At 44.6% G+C, this 15,584-nt stretch overlaps 1 long non-coding RNA gene across 1 annotated transcript in view; it reads right to left on the bottom strand.

Annotated features, from left to right (window-relative positions):
- LOC143490955 (uncharacterized) overlaps nt 1-14,371 on the bottom strand; it is a 109,385-nt gene extending 95,014 nt beyond the window's left edge. Inside the window, exon 1 of the long non-coding RNA XR_013125051.1 lies at nt 13,964-14,371. This is a non-coding gene — a long non-coding RNA (uncharacterized LOC143490955). The remainder of the gene's footprint in view (nt 1-13,963) is intronic.
- Between the last annotated feature and the right edge of the window lie 1,213 nt (nt 14,372-15,584).

Raw genomic sequence — 15,584 nt, 5'->3', positions numbered from 1 at the left:
CACACACACACACACACACACACACACACACACACACACACTGCTCTTTAACACAGGCTGTCACACAGGACACTAATGGTGACTGGTGTTCCAACTGCCATAGGAAGGAGCTGACAAACAAGCTCTTAAACTGAGTCAGGGGGCCAGTGTCTTCACAAGCACTGGGCTGGGAGCCATCCTGGCCAGATCTGGGGCAGCACATGCCAATAAACAAAATATTGTCCTCCTCAGCTTCAGATGTAATCTAATCTTGCAAAGAGCCAACTGAACACACACAGAGCTGTCCAAAAAAAGGCCTGCCCAGTTCTGCCCAACAAACACCATCTTCACAGGTCACAGAATATTCTGGAAGCAAATTCATATTTGTTCCAAAGGCCAAAAGAGAAGGTATGTGGCTTCCAAAAATGTTGAGAAGGTCTAAAAGAAAGAAATAAATGTCAGGTAAAAAAAAAAAAACAAAGACAAAACAACAAAAAAAAAAGCTGTCAGTGACACGTTGGCTCAACAGCACCGTGAGGGAGGCCATGTTGGCTCTACATGGCAAGGCTGAAGAAAGCAGTTTCAGCAGCTCTGAAAGGAAAACCTAGCTGGCAGAAGATGGTGAGGGTTCTGGGAGGCTAAGAACAGGACAGGCATTTATGTGTAATGACCATACTCCACCTAAGGACTTAAAAAGACTGATAGAGAAAAAAAATCCAATCAAAAGCTTAAGGGGTAAACACTCCGCCAAGGTGCGTCCCAAGGGCACGGTGCAAAAACACAAATAGATGCAATTATACACACCTCTATATCAGTGAAGCAAACTTTCAGTGGCCTTTCAGAGCTCTCTAAACACACACACACACACACACACACACATAGCACATAGCACATACACGCTGCTGCAGGTTTTCTTACAAGTATAGCAAGCTGCTCCACTCAACAAGGAGGAATAGGGTCTTGGCATCCACTTACACAGGTAGTAAGTCCAGACGAAAAGGATCTGAAATCAATTGTTTCAGGCAGGAAGGCTGATTACGTTCTGTTCAGCAATGAGTGTTTAAAAACTGCACATGTCCGTGAGGGGGATTTTGCGTTTAATGTTGATCGATCTGACAGAAACGGAACAATTTGTTAAGCCGACCGCGGATCTCCAGAGGAAGCCCATCACAGCAAATCAGAACGGAGAGGAAACAGTTGCGTGCCTGGTGCTTTTACTGGAGTGCATCCGCTCAGCTCACAGCCACCCACAGCGTGGCCTCTGGTGTGGGGCACCTACGTCTCCATCAGAAGGGGGAGTTCAGTGCACGTGAAAGCAGTGAACATATCGCGCTAAAGCCGCAATCAGGATGTGTAATGGTGTTTTTACATTTTAAGTACATTCCTAATGACTCGGAAAGATGGCAACTTTTAAGATGCCTCATTTTTCAAATTCAGCTATTCTATCATACTGTGCCAAATGATTAATGTTTTTGTTTCCACTGTTAACAGAAAACGCACTAATGTATATACACATATGTAAAGTTTGCATTTTCTGCTAACAGTTTCCTGGTTTTTTTCATACAAGCTTGAGGATTCCACCCTGCCCTCTTCCATCCTTCAGTGCCTGGTGAGGCTCCACGCGTCCACGCCGACCACCATAGACCCTCCACCACAAGAAACCCCACACTTACATACCCATCTCATTTCCCCAGCTTCTGGATCCTTCTACCAAAACAACAATGCTGATAATAAATGAATTAAACCACATTCCACAAAGGAGGGAAGCAAAACCAGTGGTGTGCAGGTGTTCTCAAAGACCATCACATAGCCCCTCTCAGGCCTAAAATGAGAGGGGATGGTGTGACTGCAGACTCTAATGACTGTGTGATGGGGCAGCTCCCCCCCCCCGCTTGATGCCGTCAGAGCCCTGTGCCGTTTTCCCAGCGAGCCCCTGAACAGGGGCTTCACATCTCACCCATGGACTCCACGCCCATGCCATCGTATAATGCTCCCCTAACGAGTCTCAAAATGCTTTATGTTTTGATTCATTGCTGTCCAGCTGGAAAGTAATACAGAAATGGAGGAATGCATTAGTATTTACCAACCAACATCACTCGCCCCACAGCTGGGCAGGAGGAGAAGGAGGGAAGAACAAACCCTAATGACCACTTTAGCTCTAAAGCTAACGTTGTTAGAGGCCTGGGCAGGGAGGTGTAAGTCGATACCCAAGAATAGACGGCCGCTCTCAGAGTTGTGGAAATTTAACGCAAATGAAATTATGTACAGATTTAAAAACAATTGATCAAAGACACTCATGTCACCCATGTCCTGCTGAATGAACCCCTGATGGGTCAGGAGCAGAGTACTAATCACAAATGCTATATTCACAAACCGCTTACGGCACATATATCTCCACATTTTTCTATCAGAATTGACAAAAACAGAAAAACAGAAACCTTTTCCCCCGTATTTTTCCATTAAGAAAATTCAGAATTGTGGAAAAAAATAAAAGTAACTGGATGTAATCTGTTCAGAGGTCCTGAAGGATCTCCAGCAGTAGACTGAAGGATCTCTCTCTGTAGCTGAACTAATACTTATTTTTCCTCTCATATTTTCATTTCACCTTTTCTCTCAGACTTTACTTGTCTGGTGCTAATTTGGGAGACAACAGACAAAGAACAAACAAGCGAAAATAATACAATAAGTTTGTTATTTTAGGATTTAAAAACTAAATAAACAATTTCTAATGTCTACTTTAGGTACAACTGTGAAGTCAGTCCGAAGTTTTAAATTAGGTGTCTCCCTAAACAAATAAAGTAATACTGTTTACTTACTTTTTAAAGACTTCTGAAACAGCGTGCAATTTATGTCTGGGATTCTTTGGCAAACCTCACTGTGACGCGTCCTGAAGAGCAGTGGTTCAGTGACCCTGCTCCTATTAAACACATGATCCAAACCCAGGCCGTGTCCTTGTGTGTCCAGTCTAGTGTGAAATCTCACAACCCACAACTTACTCTGCTAATGCTAATGGAGCATCCCAGAGCCATCCAGAACCACCTTAAAGACACTCCAGAGCCATCCAGAACCACTCTAGAGGCATCCAGAGTCACTCCAGGGCCACTCCAGAACCATACAGAACCACCACATAGCCACTCCAGAGCCATCCAGAACCACTCTAGAGCCATCCACAGCCACTCCAGGGCCATTCCAGAACCACCCAGAACCACTCCAGAGCCATCTAGAGCCACTCCAGAGCTTGCTCACAGTTATAATGTTTGAAGGACAATAAATGAAAATGTTTACTGTTCATCTGTCTGTGTGATCGTTTCCTTTGTCATTTGATCGTCGGCTCAAGAAATTAAACTACTGTCTGGCAAACCTAGAAAACTTGGCAACAGTTATTTGGCGATATTTGAGCATAGAAAAAGAAAATAAGCAGAGATCAGCTTTCACTGCGATGCTCAAACAGCTCACAGTAAACAAACTATGCGAAGTCTTTGTGGAAACCACAAACATCAACCCATAATCGCACCCACTATTCTCTGTACTTCTACAGAAGATGCATCCTTTCAGCAGGTGAGTCTACACTCCGCAGTGTTGAACATAGAGCCAGAAGTGTTGAACCTACAGTCTGCCACAGTGTTGAACACTGAGCGTGCGGTGGAGAGTGTACACTAGAAGTTTTAGGACAGCTTCAGATAGGCACTTCACTTACGCTGCTCCATTTTCTTTGTTTTGTAGGTCACTATTTGCAAGTCCAGCAGTAATTACTCACATCAAAATTACAGCATCACGTAAAGAAGGTCGCCCCTCAGAGAGAAATCTCATAAACGTAACAATGCACCTCTGTTCGATCCACACATTTTTCTTCACCGGCTTCTTTCAATCATCAATAAATGCACGTCAAAAAAAGAAAAAAAAGAGGTCTTTCTCTGGGTCTTTATATTGACATGTTCCTCCTGGGTCAACATTAATAACCACTCAGTATAAACAATGGGGAGTGAGGCATAGGACGCAGTGGAGGAGAGATCGAGAGGCCCGTGTGGCCCTGTGACAGCCCTGGGCTCCATCAGTGCAGATCTGGGCCGCTGGGAGAAACCAGGCAGGCTCTGGGTGAACACACGCAGAGCAACGAGGATCCCTGCTGATAATGGACCGTGCTTCAGTACAGCGCTGGAGGGTATTGCACCCGGGATGGATGGAATTAGCATGCGGCCGCAAACGCGTGATGACTAAAGGCTTTTCGTTCGTTTGCTGTAATAACGATTAGTGGAATAAACCCTGTCCCTCTGTCTTCGATTAGAAAACCGTCACAGGAGGGTCTGGGGCACGCATTGTCCTGGACGACGTTTTCCTGCCTGCCAATCTCCATTTAGCGTGACTATCACCATGTCGGCAACGATGTAAGACAACTCAAATAACCAGAGACTGATGCAAGCCACCGGCTGTGCTTGTTGGAAACTGACATTTCAAAGGACTAACCATCGACATGGCTGACATTTTGACAATCTGTTTCCACCCAGCTGTGTGAGGAAGAAGGTTCTCCTTTTAACCCGGGCCTAGCCAGCACTGCCTTGCTGGAGGTCCACTGAGGTGCAGCCCAGCTAGGGAGACTCTCCTGTAATTACAGGCTGCTGGGGCTCTGGGAAGAGAGGGAGAGGCCAAAGAGAGACCAGATTAAAGACGAGAGCACTGTCAGAGCGGGCTGGAGTTGTCACCGGTCTCTCCATCCAGCCTGCAGTTTTACCGAATCAAACGCATTGCTTTGATTACACTAGACTCTGCCACTAGGACAGGTTCCACCATTAAGAAGGTTCTCAACCTGACACCTGCGTGCTAAAAAAAAGAGAAAGAGAGAGAAAAATGTCCAGGATACTATTACATTTAGATTTAGTATTTTAATGCAGGCTTTGACTCCAGTAAGACTAGAAGGTAATTAGCAAACATGTTTAAATATTCATGGTAGATAGTTTTCAAGGTCAACGGGAAACTTTGGAGAGAAAAATGCAGATATGCAATTAACTCCCAGTACTGTAAGAGTACAGCACCCAGCTGCGAGACCCCCTCTTCGCCCGGCGTCTCTCCACGCCAAACCGCCCCGTCTTTACCGAGTCCATTTTCTGCAGGAACGCAGGGCCGAGCCCCTACCACACCCCACCCCCACCCCCACTCCCCGCTCCTCCGTCAGGTGAAGTACCGCCTGCCTACCCACCAGCTCCCGCGCAGCTGCGTGGCGCAATCACGGGATTCCAGTGGTGAGTAATGGGCATCCGAGCCTTTCTACGCCGCTGGAGGGGAACGTTGTGGAGTGGAACGCCCCACTAGCTGCCTTCAACCCCATCCAAACAAAACGCATGCAGCCGTTCCGCCTTGAGGCCGTGCTCAGCGTACCTAGCCCTAGTGCAGCCCTAGCCCTGCCCACCGCTCAGATTTGGAGAGATAAAACGAGGAAAATGTATCATAATAAATAATGTATTTTAAATAATGATAATTTTTTTTTTTTACATACATTTTGATATTATTTGCCACATAGTTTCCGATTAGTTCTGTACAAAATTCAGTTGTATCGTACCACATATGAGCTATATGAATTTCCTAATCCAATCAAAACTTATATAATACATTGTCACAGTAAGATGCTACGGATATCCGGACATTGTTTAATTGAACATTGAAAATCCAATATGTTGTCTGTGCTTCCTAAATTTTGTGCACAATCGCAGCCAATGCATGAGAATATCCAATATGAGTGCATGACAACTAAACCTAACCAAGAGGGATTTATAAATTCTCTATGCAAAATGCAATGTTTTGGTACATTTCGTCATGGTATTCATCGGTTGCTTTGATTGGAAAAATGTTTCTTTTGGATAAGCTTCTCACTGATGCCGGAAAAGTGCAGGCAGGGATTTTGGGACAGTTCTGAGCCGTCACTGTCTGCAACCAGAGCTGCTGTTTAAGGTAAGTCATGTTTGAAAGGGTCATTCGCAGACTTTACCTGCAAAAGCTTACTGCTCTAAAGACAGCAGAGAAACGTCTCGCACAAACAAATGGGAGAAAATGGATAAAAACATAAGAGAAATCAGATGAGCAGAGACACAAGGACCAACCGTTTCAGGACACGTAAAGACCACACTGTATTTAGCACAAGGACTTGGCTGAATACCTCGCACAGCCACGCTAGAAATTTCTGATCGCTATGGAGTCCTTCCAAATTTTTGATCACTATGGAGACCAAAGGACTGACGGGCACTGCAAACCGAGTTGGACACACACGATGTTCTGAGTGGCGGACCCGGGCTCTCCTTCAGAACACACACGGCTCACAGGGCCAAACACGCACACAGAGACACTTATTTAGACAAAGCAGAATCTATGGAGGCTATTATGCAAATCTGTGGGGGGAGAGTGCTCAGCTGAGACAGGCAGCTTCAGAGGTAGTAAAAGCTTTTAAACAGATTCAGTCTTTACACTGAACCCAATTACAGGTGCAGCGTACAGGCAACACAGCTGCACACGAGACTTTGTAAGCAGTAAACCTCCCGTTCATTTAAAAATTTGATTTAAACATACACATACTTTTTAAATTTATGATATTATGACAAAAAAATCACTTATATATATTTTTCAGCATCTGCCAATATACTACATAATACCTCTATATTGTTTTTTTTTTTAATACAGTGTTGACCACAATAGTGTTTATGTGATTATAATTTCCTGTCTGTCAGGTGAAAATCTTTTCATTTTCATATCAGTTAATTTGTCAGAATAATCCAAATCATCTTTTGAAGTTTTGCTAGTGTGCATTCGCTGCAATCCGGTTCAGCGATCACGTCTGTCGACAGTTTCCAGCACTTTCTGTCTCTTTTTGCAGCAATTTGAAACATTTACACCTCACACTGCAACCAGGAAGAATGGTTAATTGTGTTGTGTTTAGTTTGTTTGTTTGTTTGTTGTTGTTTTCTATTTTCTGCTGTTACCCATTAACAGGTGGCAGGAAGCGAGCTGAAGGTGGCGTGCTCACAGCTGGGCTCTGGGGGCCAGGGGGCCGGGGGCCGGGATAAAAGCAGGCGGTGACAGACGGCTGGTTTTCACCTCGCCGAGACAGTCGGCGTGAGAAGCAGGGGTGAGAGATCAGACAGCGTGGGCCCCCCCGGGGTCAGGGGACAAGCGCGTAGGACCCGCACAGCCGACTGTGACGACCTGCGCTCTCCGTGATCGTGTCAAACGGGAAAAGGCTCACAGCACATTATCACCCGAGGCAAGGGCAATTTTCACTCCCACAAACTCCTGCGTCTCGGCAGAATAAGTAATAAACTGCTTGCGGAGGAAGCTGGGTGTGGCTGTGAACGCATCACGGAACTTCGCTCGCTAGGAGAATTCAGCACTTTTCAAATGCACTCAAAACATTCGAATGCACAAAAGGTGGTGAAAGCGTCATACAGCCCAGTGCTGTTGTAACAAGGCTCGGATATTACAGCGATAAAACACAATCTCGGCCTTCCAACAACTACTGCTCACCCACTATCGGTGGATCCTTGTTTCGCCAACACAGTGCAAATGGAAAAGCCAGCCAGCGCCCAGATGATAATCATGTGTCCAAGAGTCGAGCTCCAGACACCGTGACGAGCACCCAAACCCAAACGAGCGCTACAGTTCTGCAGCTCTCTCAAACGTGGGCAGCAGTGACAGTGGTTTGAATGTAGAACTAAGTCTTTCATCATCGCCGTGACAGCAGGACACGGATATATCCCTATATTTACCTCCCAAAACACGGGGCCGTGGCATGCGACACTGGAGGGGGGGGCCAACAACGACAACGACCACCGGGAGCCAATATAAACCATCACTCACGCACATCAGCCAGCCAGCTCACTAATGCCATTACAGTCAGCATGTCAACCTCTTTGAGTTTGCCTGAACAAAATGCATGATGCTATTCAAGAGGGCGCTGCTACCGCCGGTCCCAAGGACACCAGAACCCGCAGTGGAAAAAATGCCTCTAAATATCAAAGATAATGGAAAGCAGATGCTTAAAAATCCCACGTGGAGGAATGTGGTCTTAAACAACAGCAGACTCGCTTTACTTTTCACCTCTGCTGGCTTTTGTGTCTTCTCGCTCATGCTGCTCTATTCATTGTGGTTGCCAGTACGGTCCTCCAATGCCGTTCTTTCACGCCCCAGCCCTTTCTTCCTTTCTTTCTCTCTCTCTCTCTCTCTCTCTCTCTCTCTGATGCCCTTAATTGTAAGTGAAGAGGGCAGAGGAGAAAAAATTCATCAATTCAGGCTTCAATCAATTTGTCATCTCTTCTCAGCTACAAAGATTCGTGGTAGAGTGTGACACAAAACGCTAAACCAACCTTCCCTTTTCCCCCTCAGACAGAAGAGAAAGGGAGCAGAAGCTAGGCACTGTGGAGATTTGGGGATGGAGCACTGATTTGGGGTTGGAGGTATGCTTGTCACCAACAGGAATCGAGATGCTCACTGGCCCTTTCAAGCTCATACAGCCATCGAGGTGATAAAAAGCTGCTTTTCTACACTTAAACGGTGCTCTTCAGACCGAGAAAAACAAATACGGCAATTAAGACTTTTTTCAACTTATAATTAACTCGCTGTTTGAGTGTAGCACAATGTCATCGAAAAGCAAAGTGCTAATAACAGCTTTTCTATATTCACAATCCAGCACTCTCGTCTAAGTGCTGAACACTGAGGTGTACTGTGCTAGGCTCAGAAAAGAGCTATTCTGAGAGCATCTTCCTCTCACCATCAGTGCCTGCTGAGATCAGTGCTCAGTGCTCAGTGTCCAGTGCTCTCTGACCATTTAAAACACAGGGTTTCACTCTTTTACAATAACACACACAAGCCACTTCATTGGGCAGATATTAAAGCACAATGACCTCCACCCCAGGAGACACATGTCAGCACCTTGACTTGTGACCCTCACAGCTCATATCCATGGCCTGGGCGGAGAGAGCCCACAGTCCTCACCAGCTGACCACCCAGGACAAACCTCCTCCACCTACCCCACCCACCCCACCCTCTCCGCCGACTACTCTCTGGCTCATATCAAGGTTAGCAAGCTACACGTCAACATTTTGGCGAGCTTAACATGTGTGAGCTTATCAACACAAAGCCTGTGGCTGGTAGAACATTACAAAGCTACCTGGAGTTGTTCTTCCACATCTCAGTTTTGGCACTGATCTGAGGACAGTAGCTGCCTGTAGCCTCATTATCAGGAAAATTTACCAGCTATGCGGTAGAATTACACCATTATCTGACAAATTTCAGGAAGCAATACCAGCTTCAAATTAGGTTTCCATGCCACTGTGAGAATAACTGCACTGTCCATAAATCTATCAACAATTTCTGATCTGGGATCTGTCCGTATCATTTTACATTTGGGGAGTTCCAACATATAAAAACTGTTTCAGTAAATGTGAACACGTAAAACTAGCAAGCTGTGCTACTCAAATCACCAAACCAGAATAACTAAGGTTCCTCCTGAGCTCCCCAAGTTTTATATCTGCACTGTTACATCTCCAACTGTGTGACATTACATACACACCAACAGGCCTAATGGGCCACACCAATCACTTTAAATTCCTAACTGATACATACAGTGTCATATGCGATATGTAACACCGACACAGTGGTTGTGGTCTGAACACTGTAAATCCTCGCTGTGTGCTGTCTGTAGTGTTTAGCGTTCCGGCCTGAGCTACACTACAGCTGTGAAGGCGTTTCAGCACCATGGCGCTGTCCATCAGCTCTGCATTACTGTCCAGTTAGATGTGGTTCACTGCCTCTCTGTACACACTCACCCGCCAGACGCCTCTCCCTGACTCCAGGAGGCGCCTCTTTTTTCTATTGTTTTCTCTTCTTTGTGCTTACTGAATTTTTAAGTACCTGGTACAAATAAGGCAAGAGGGTGAGGTGTTTTTTTTTTTATATCACAACTAAAGAGACAGAGAGAGAGAGAGAGAGAGAGAGAGAGAGAGAGAGAGAGAGAGAGAGAGAGAGAGAGAGAGAGAGAGAGAGAGAGAGAGAAAGAGAGGGAAACAATTCAAGCATCATCACTCGCCAACTGCAACCCATTTTATTATTGACACAAATGTAAAAAAAGATTGTACTACATATTTATGTACAAATTATCGCAATGTGCAACAGACATCTGAATTAATATGATGCTTAAATTGCACTCACAGGAGACTAAAGCGTGTTGTTACAGTGTTGTCTGAGTGTTTGGTGCAGATGCAGATGAATGAGGGAGGTATCTGATAAAGCCTGGAGCTCCGAGGTCACTCAGGTGAATGCCAGACAACAGATCCACTACATATCAAAATCTATCCTGGAGATTACAGACTACGGTCACGTTAGACCAGGCAGTCGGACCCTGGCGGTACAGAAGCACAGTGCGATATCTGCAGTGGCCAACGTGCTATGATGTCAGAGACGGACATTTTAATGTCAGGTTAAAAAAAAAACCAGTCTCATGTATCCAAGCAGGTATCTGCAGTGTTTTGAAGGAGAATTTAAATGTCAAGCATTAAAGTGAAGAATTTCACAGTGCATCTTCCGCTCCTCTTTCTGTCCTCCACATATTCATTAACCAAAATGTAATTTAAACATTACAGTCCTAATTCAGCAGATGCAGCAGTAAGGATCTCCCATGGGCCCTCCGAAAGATCTCCAGCTGCAATTAAACCAACTTCAGAGGTGCTGTTAAAGGTCCGCACACCTGCGTGGTCGATAAGAGCTTTAATCCCCACTGTCCCCTGTGAAAGGCCAACATGGCTGGGACTTCACAGCAGGGAAGTAACGCATCAGATCTCACTGTGACACAGGCCTGGTCACAACGCGTCCTCCGCGCTCATGTGTGTGTCGTGAATATTACATCTGCACACGGACCCTGGCATCTGAAGTCAAAGCTACACGCTTCCAGTTTTTGTTTTTTTTTTCTATAAAAACACTTTAGCTACATGTTAAGAATGTATATGCAGCATATCAACGTGATCATAGTTCAAAGAGTGCAAGGTTTATGTGCATATGGAGATGTGTTTGGCACATTCACAGTAATTCAGAATCTAAATGCAAGGAGTATATAATGTTTCCTCAATCTCAACTGCATTAGGCTTCCCACACAGGCTGGCCTGAACAACCACCATGTTTAAATGAAAAAGAAACAGCAGCCAATGGTAAGTGACTTGTCTGCCTACCTGATTTGACTGGCATGAGCAGTGCCAATGACAAACAAGACATTGTTCATGCACATCATCACTAAAAACCCACTTATTGGAGGAAGGCGGTGGGGGGGGGGGGGGGGGGGGGGGGGGGTATGTTAGTTTAACTTGTATGAAAGTTATCATCTTATCATTTTAACAATTTATCTTTGAATGTTACAAGAGTACCAGAGATAAAGAATTCTAAAGTACTAAATAGGAAAATATGTTTATAAATGCATAGAAGCAAAGAAGTGTAATCAAAAGCATCTTGATCTGGGCAACGGTTATATGACACACAGACCTGAATTATTGAATGTTGCTGCTCATGAGAGATCAACCTCTGTGGACCGGTGTGAAACCATGAATAAGCTAATATAATCTGAGACGCTCAGTGTAAACCAGTGTGGACATTATTTTAAATAATAATAATAATAATAATAAAAAAAACCATTAAAAATTGTCCCTACCGATACATTTTTATATATTACATTTATGTTTATTGACCCTAAAATCCCTGCAAGGGTGCTCTGGATTGCTCGTCATAACACTGGAAAGCCTATGGTACAAGTGTATCACTCCTCCCTGGTGTTTAGTCAATCAAATGGGCGGCGGTAGTGAAATAGCTGTATTAGATGCATCACTGATCATAAACAATCTCCTGTAGTTTCTGTGTAATGTTGATAGCAAGGTGGTCTACACAGGACTTGTGCGCCGTTAACAGGAGAAACACGTCATTTCTCATCTTGGTCCTGCACAGATATCACAGCACTCTCAATGTGGGGTCTCTGAAAGGGCTGCGAACTAAACACCCAAACGAGTGTCTAAACCATATAGTAATAAAGAGGCTTTGTTTGTTTTTTTGACAACAAGGATTGCACGAGACAAAATATAATAAAGAGTGTGACTGATCTTATTAAATTCCTGGGTTTTCTTTCTAAATGAGGAAAGGTGTAATAAAGAAAACAAATGATGCATATTGATAATCAATCCCAATGAGAGGGGTGCAGTTGTAGTGCGTTGGGGAGCCAGCGCTGTGAGAATGGCCCGGCCAGACCAGCAGCTGCTCTCTGCCACGTCCAAAACGCGATTTATGCACACAACCAGCCAGGGCTGAAGTTCCTTTCATTTTCCCAAAATAAAAAAGTCATTTAATGTTGATAAATATATTCAATAAAAAACAAATGACCTGCAGGAGGCATTCTCCAGTGTCTCTGCCCTCATTTATCCTTAATTACAATATCTCTATCCCTCTCTCTGTGTGTGCCTCTCCCATCAGATGCCCCCCCCCTCTCTCTCTCTCTCTCTCTCTCTCTCTCTCGTTCTCTGCCTCACCTTACTGATCCCCTAATTGTGTTGCTTGGCACCTGTTTCTGGGCCTGCTGCCAGGTACCCTAGCGTAAAGATCGTCATCATCATCGGCAATAAAACCCAGTGAAAGAACATCAGCATCTAAACAGGAGCGCATTCAGCCATTACTAAAAAAATAACACAGTTACAAGTGTGAGACGCTTCCATTTCAATAAAGCTTGACGCGGATCAGCTCGGTTTCTAAACACCTCTAAGAGGGCTGTGGGTATGGGGAGCCATCCGAATTTATTCTCAACACGGCTCTTCCAGAAACACCCAACACAAGACAGTCATAACAAAGCATCACTGAAGTAATGATAAATGTAAAAAATCAGCAGAAAGGCCTGAAAATCAGGACTTAGTGGATATAAGAACCAGATTTCCCATTTTACCATTTCCACCAATACACTGTGGTGGTTTGCCACAGATAAAGAAGCACCAATATCTGTCTCTTTCCTCTGTGAGCAAACAGACAAAGAAAAGTTCATTTTTTCCTAGTTTGTACAGTGCATTAGCATGCATGTGGTGATGGAATTATGCCCATTTACAGTTTAACCTAATTCCCGGAATTATGCTTACAATACTATGAGCTAAGAAGGCTCAAGACATGTAACAAACACAAATGTCGTTTTTTGCACACAGAATAAATCATTAATTACATATCCTGCTCTGTGCTGGAAGATGCCATCTAACAGAACATACGAGAAAGCTCGCTGCAATCATGCAGCTTTTGTTTGTTTGTTTTTTGGGGGGGTTGTTTTTGGGGGGTTTTTTGAGAGAGAGAGAGAGAGAGAGAGAGAGAGAGAGAGAGAGAGACAGAGGCTACACCTTAAACGAAAAGAAGATACAATACATGATACAATGACGGCACAAATTGCGTAAACGTGGATAGCTATGCGAGTTCATTACACGTGTTAAGGTAGGCCTGCACTTCCACTTTCAAAACATTCAAGTTTGCACTAACCTGGTGAAATGGTGAAATGAACAACGACTTGTTTCGAGCTCGAGGTGTTAATCAATTCATTACGAGTTGTGCAAATGAACAAACATTTGTTATTCATTTAGACGCGGTAAGGATAGTTATCTTATGTCTAATGCTGCACTAAGAAAACTTCTTCACAGGGCTCATAGACCTGGAAATTACAAACACGTACACAAATAAAAGAGTGAATCCTGCATTGGCATCAACAGGTCAATACACTTAACCGAGTGAGTAAATACATTCACTGTTACTACACATTGTATCTGGACACCAATAACTCGCTTTAGGTCAAAGCTAACTCTGAATTTAATATAAAGGTTACAGGGAACAATTATGGCGCACCTGACGGCGCTCCATGCAGTTTAAGTCCCAACCGGCGCTCCTCTGTGTTTACAAACGCTCAGAAATACTGCGGACAAAATGTAAATTGTAATACGGCAACTTTTACCTTTCCGAGGACCGGTGGCTGCCCCCTCGGGTCGGTCCCACGCAGATATAAACGCCTCGGCAGTGTATTATAGTGTGTGAACACAGCTCGGTGCACGACGAGAGGAAGATCAGATTGTGGAGCGGTGCCGTCTCACTCTACCTCTGCTCGACACGCACGCGGTCTAACGCACGCCGAACCCGCGCGTGCAGCCCGACAGCGCGAGCGCTCGCTCACAGCCGCGCGCGCCCACCGCCGCTCGAGCCGAACTTTGGATGGTGCGGCGCGAGACGCTCGCTCGCACAGGGTACCCAAGCCCGGTAAGCCTAGGCGCAACACTGCCTCCGTGGGGGAAGAAACACGATTGGAAACGCGCGTTGACCACCGGGTTCAGCGAGAATGAGAGAGTGCAGGATGAGATGGAGCTCGGCGAGTCTGGAGGGAAACTGCGACTCTCTTGCGCGCATCTTTGTTTTAACCCCTGAACATCAGACACTTCGGTCTCGTGACAGCTTAACCCTGGGCACAAGTTTTTTTTTTTTTTTCCAGAAAGTCACAGACGTGATTTTAAAAAGTGTGTTTTTATGGTGCAACTCGTGGAGAAAAAAACAGCTAACGTCTGACACTGGGGCATAACACACGGTGTGGTTGCACGTGGGTCCAATTAAAAGGAACTATTTTTTTCATATTAAATGCATAATAAAATCATGGAGTGAGATACAGCATTTCAATAGTCTGTATTTCAGAGCGCTTTAGGTGGAGGCCTACTTGTTATTTATGACTTAACGACGTGGCCCCTTCAGAAGTATTTGGACGTTGGTGTTTTTCTTTCTTTGAGTCTGTTTTAGACGTAGCCTACAACGATAAGTGCAGTCAAAAACCAATTTCTAAATACAAACAATACCCTCCTTCAAAATCTGAGTGAGATTTTACAATCTGGAGATTATAATTATTTTTCATTTATCTTTTTATTTATCAGAAAGACAGCAGCAGTGCACTAGGGTGACATTACACACCGTGTGACCGAGGGGCGCATATGAAGCCCAGGTAGACTACACAAAGCCAGCACTGGTCATAATATTGGTTTAACTGTCCCACAGTGACACATTCTCATTATACAGACTGTGCACATCCAACAGCATCTCAACACACAGTCATGCTGTGCTTATTAAAAATCCTATTGTTTATTATGCCAGGATGAGTTTTATTTCTCTTTGTACATAGCATTTTGGGAATATGTAGCCACTGTCCTCATAAACTTGCAGTAACAAGAAAACGGAGGGTGAAATAATAACAGTGTAAGCCTGTAAAACCGCCCATCAGGGGACGACTACCAGACACGTCTCAAACTGAGAAAATAAAGTATGCTTTAGCTTTATTGAAATTCCCAGTTCTTCAGTGCTCAAATGAGATGGTTACTCATGTCAGGGAAATCAACTTAATTTCTGTTTGAACAACCAGAAACGTGAGAATTATTCTCTCTTTCTCTCTCTCGCTCTCTCTCTCTCTCTCTCTCCTCTCAGAATGCATGTTTCCCTTCTGTATGTAGAGGAGACAGCGTTGTCCAAAGGTCCTTTGTTAGTTCTGCTTGGCGGACCACCCGGACGTTTTCTTCTTCTTTCAGACTCTCAGTCGCCCAGAT

The sequence above is a fragment of the Brachyhypopomus gauderio genome, unplaced genomic scaffold, assembly GCF_052324685.1.
Source record: "Brachyhypopomus gauderio isolate BG-103 unplaced genomic scaffold, BGAUD_0.2 sc68, whole genome shotgun sequence".
In the NCBI taxonomy this organism is placed as follows: domain Eukaryota; kingdom Metazoa; phylum Chordata; class Actinopteri; order Gymnotiformes; family Hypopomidae; genus Brachyhypopomus; species Brachyhypopomus gauderio.
This window is presented reverse-complemented; position numbering and strand designations above follow the sequence as displayed.